Source organism: Capra hircus, assembly GCF_001704415.2.
Source record: "Capra hircus breed San Clemente chromosome X unlocalized genomic scaffold, ASM170441v1, whole genome shotgun sequence".
Taxonomy (NCBI): Eukaryota; Metazoa; Chordata; class Mammalia; order Artiodactyla; family Bovidae; genus Capra; species Capra hircus.
The window spans coordinates 32,338,036-32,342,540 of record NW_017189516.1 but is presented as its reverse complement, the minus strand read 5'-3'; the positions used below and the strand labels follow the sequence as shown (position 1 = coordinate 32,342,540).

The 4,505-nt window shown below is 43.2% G+C and overlaps 1 pseudogene; it reads left to right on the top strand.

Moving 5' to 3' along the window:
* Positions 1 to 2,846: 2,846 nt before the first annotated feature.
* LOC102182022 lies at positions 2,847 to 3,444 on the top strand (annotated as a pseudogene).
* The last annotated feature ends 1,061 nt before the right edge of the window (positions 3,445 to 4,505 follow it).

Below are 4,505 nucleotides of genomic sequence, written 5' to 3'. Positions count from 1 at the left end.
TACTACATTTGAAGAACTGACAGAAGGTCCACAAGGCTCAATAGCAGGGGCAAAGATGGTGTACAGGAGGCTGGAGAGAGGTCAGCCCATTCAGGTCCTGTTAGATGATAATAAGAATTTTAATCTTTTGCTTAAAAACAAGAGGAGCTTTTGATTTGTTGTCTTAAATTGAGCAAGTACTTCTAGGAAAACCAGACTGCCACCAAAGCACCTACCTGCTCCCTGCTCCTACTGTCTCCCCCAATGTATTGTTCCCACAGCAACCAGAGTGATCTTGTTCCAACACGAAGCACATCATGTCACTTTCTCACTTAAAGCCCTCCAGTGGCTTCCCATCATTGCCCAAAGAATCAAATTACAACTCTTTACCCTGACTTAGAAAGCATATGTGAGCTGACTCCAACTTCATCTCCCATGGCTCACCCTTTACCCCTGTGCTTCAGCTGCTCTGCCTTCTTCTGGCCCTTCAATCAGACTTCATTTTGCCTGAAAACCTTCACAGTGGCTGGTTCTATGTTTAGAATGCTTTGCCCCTTAAACTGTGAATAGCTGGCCCCTCTCTTCCTGTCATTTAGATCTCAGTATAGATGTCACCTCCTTGGAAAGGCCATTTCAGATGGAAATAGCCACCCAGTCAAAAATAGCCACCTAGTTGCTATATGTTCCAATTCTCTGCATCACACTTACCTAACATTTTCTTATTTGTGCACTTGTTTTTTTGTCTGCCTCTCCCACTAATCTCCACCAAGCAGGTAATTTTGTCTTCAGTTCAGTCACTCAGTCATGTCCGACTCTTTGCGACCCCACGAATCGCAGCACGCCAGGCCTCCCTGTCCATCACCAACTCCCGGAGTTCACCCAAACTGATGTGCATCGAGTCGGTGATGCCATCCAGCCATCTCATCCTCTGTCATCCCCTTCTCCTCCTGCCCACAATCCCTCCCAGCATCAAAGTCTTTCCAATGAGTCAACTCTTCACATGAGGTGGCCAAAGTATTGGAGTTTCAGCATCAGTCCTTCCAATGAACACCCAGGACTGATCTCCTTTAGGATGGACTGGTTGGATCTCCTTGCAGTCCAAGGGACTCTCAAGAGTCTTCTCCAACACCACAGTTCAAAAGCATCAATTCTTCGGCACTCAGCTTTCTTCACAGTCCAACTCTCACATCCATACATGACTACTGGAAAAACCATAGCCTTGAATAGACGGACCTTTGTTGGCAAAGCAATATCTCTGCTTTTTAATATGCTATCTAGGTTGGTCATAACTTTCCTTCCAAGGAGTGTCTTTTAGTTTTGTGGCTGCAGTCACCATCTGCAGTGATTTTGGAGCCCAATAAAATAAAGTCTGACACTGTTTCCCCATCTATTTGCCATGAACTGATGGGACCAGATGCCATGATCTTAGTTTTCTGAATGTTGAGGTTTAAGCCAACTTTTTCACTCTCCTCTTTCACTTTCATCAAGATGCTCTTTAGTTCTTCTTCACTTTCTGCCATAAGGGTGGTGTTATCTGCATATCTGAGGTTACTGATATTTCTCCCAGAAATCTTGATTCCAGCTTGTGCTTCTTCCAGCCCAGCGTTTCTCATGATGCACTCTGCATATAAGTTAAATAAGCTTATTCACTGCCATATCCCCAATACCTAGATACAGTAGCCATTCAAAAAATGTTCTGAGTAGATGGGTGGTATATAGTAGCCACTCAATAGACAATTGTTGACTGATAGGAGGATGTGGTTTCTGCGGGGGGCGCTCCGCAGAAAAAGAGAGGCAGTGAAAAGAGCTGAGGGGTCCCGAGGAAAAGTGAGCCTGCTGTCCGCCAACCCAGCCCCTCTGCTAGCAAGAGACAGTCAGCCGCAACAGGGGTTCCATCTAAGCAGTTCCACTTTATTGCCGCAAACTCTTGGTTTATATAGGCAAGCAGGGGGGTTTTGCGAGGGACTTTCTATAGTTGCACCAATCACGTTAAAGGTCAAATCGTCATGTGCCATAGTTGCACCAATCACGTTAAAGGTCAAATCGTCATGTGCCTTCATTATAACAGGAGTCTATGGTGATCACGCGCTGTCCACGTGCAGGGAAATCAAGAGAGCCAATCAAAAACTTTAACATAGACCACGCCCCTATCTCTTGCGCCAGGTGTGCCATCTTAGTTTCCAACCGCAAAGCTAACCTATCTTTTTAAGGTTTCCCATTTAGGGCCCCACAGTAATTGAAATAGAAGTCAAAGTAAGAAGAGGATAGTGATAGTCTTTGAGCAGTGGAAGACCCAGAGGAGGAAAGGATGCAGAAATGTTGGTTGGAGGAGGATCTTGCTCAGGCCAAGTTTGACTCTCTTGTTTAGGCAGTATGGGAGTGATGTGATCTGACCCATGTTTCAGCAGTTACTTCCCAAAGAAATTTGGGAAGCAGTATGCAGGAGTGGAGGTTGCAGAAGAGAAAGACTAGAAACAGGAAGAGAGGGGCTTCCCTGGTGGCTTGGTGGTAAAGAATCTGTCTGCCGATGCAGGAGATAAGGGTTTGATCCCTGGTCCAGGAAGAATCTCTTACATGCCATGGAACAACTGAGCACATGCTACAGAGCCCAGGAACCTCAACTATCAACCCCATGTGCCGCAACTACTGAGTCCACACACCCTAGGGCCTGTGATCCTCAACAAGAGAAGGCACTGCAACAAGAGGCCCAGCACTACAACTAGAGAAAAGCCTGCACAGCGATGAAGACCCAGCATAGCCTAGATAAATAAAGAAAATTATGTACAAAACGGAAACAAGAAAAGAGTTAGGAGGTACCTGCAATAACCTGATTGGGAGTTGATCAGGGCTGGGCCTTGGGAAGTGGCATGGGGCTGGAACAGTGCATCTCAACTCTGGCTGTATTAAAATTCACTGAGGAGAAAACCTCCATTTCCAGGCCACTGGAGAGGCTCACCCACCCGTTAGTCAGTGCCCCTGCCCTGTTCATGATACAGCCTGCTTCTCCAAAGTGGTACGATCAAAGGAACTATGTCTTCACTGAATTTTGTGTTGAAGACAGTCAAGATGTTAATGTAAATTTTGAGAACTCCAAACTTACATTCAGTTGTCTTGGAGGAACTGATCATTTTAAACATTTAAATGAAATTGATATTCTTCACTGTATTGATCCAAATGATTCCAAGCATAAAAGAATGGACAGATCAATTTTATATTGTGAAAAGGAGAATCTGGCCAGTCATGGCCAAGGTTAACAAAAGAGAGGGCAAAGCTTAATTGGCTTAGTGTGAACTTCAATAATTGGAAAGACTCTGCAGGTGATTCAGTTGCAGACATGTCTAATTTTGATCATTTCTCTGAGATGAACAACATGGGTGGTGATGAGAATGTAGATTAATCAGAAGTAGATGGAGCAGGTGATGATTCACAAGAAAGTGATGAAAAAAATTGCCAGATCTGGAGTAAGGAATGTTGTCATCACTGGGTTTTGAGAAAGAAAAATAACTTCTCTGCAAGATTCTGTAATTGAGAGAATTCCTGAGTTGCTAGCTCTCAAGGCAGATATTATATTTGCCTCCTATAACCCATTTTTCAACCTGTTTGGTTTTTTAAGGCTTCACTAAGGGTTGATATGTAACATTGTACTGGGCAATTTTGGGGCATCCCTGGTGACTCAGTTGGTGAAGCATCTGCCTGCAATGCAGGACACCTGGGTTCAATCCCTGGATCAGGAAGATCCCCATGGACAAAGGATCCTGGCCGCAGTCCATGAGGTCGCAAGAGTCAGGACACAACTGAGTGACTAAACCGCCACCATTTTTTCCATGATGCTGTTGAGGTCCTAGGCAATTGATAAAGCAGTTGTGATAAATAAAAACATTTCACCAAAGTCCCCTTTACTTCACAGCCTAGATACTGACATGATAGGAAGCACTTAGCTTAGGGAAAGGAACTAAATTTTAGATTTTAGAACATGGACTCAAAAGTGGCTGAAACAATTGGTTGATACTTTAGTAACATGTTGTTTCTCTGGTATATCTTTCAGAATTATTTCACTAAAGTTTTATTTTTCAAAAAATTTGCTTCACATTATTGTGCACAAGTGATCATTTGTCAGTGTTCCAGATGTATCTTGGCTAAAACTAGCGAATGCTGTAACTTGATGGTTTTGAAGCCTGTACATTTGGTATTGCTTGATACTTAAACTTCTACATTTCTTAGCACAGAGGATGAAGAAAGGCTGTACATTGTTGCTTGAGAGTCTGTACATTTAGACCAAATTTGTATTTGCACTGTCATTATGACAAATGAGTGGGAAAAATGTTAATGCACTATTGGATTTTTTTCATTCCTCTCTTTCTTCCTTTTTTTTTGATTCAGCTTGTACCTGGGCTGAAAACCTCAATATATGTTCATGGCAATGGGGAATTTTTTTTAAATGTCTACATTCTTTCTAATAAACTGTTGGAAGACTTCCTGACTATCCTTTCAAGTGCCTGGTTTACTGTAATTTCAGGTATTGCCAT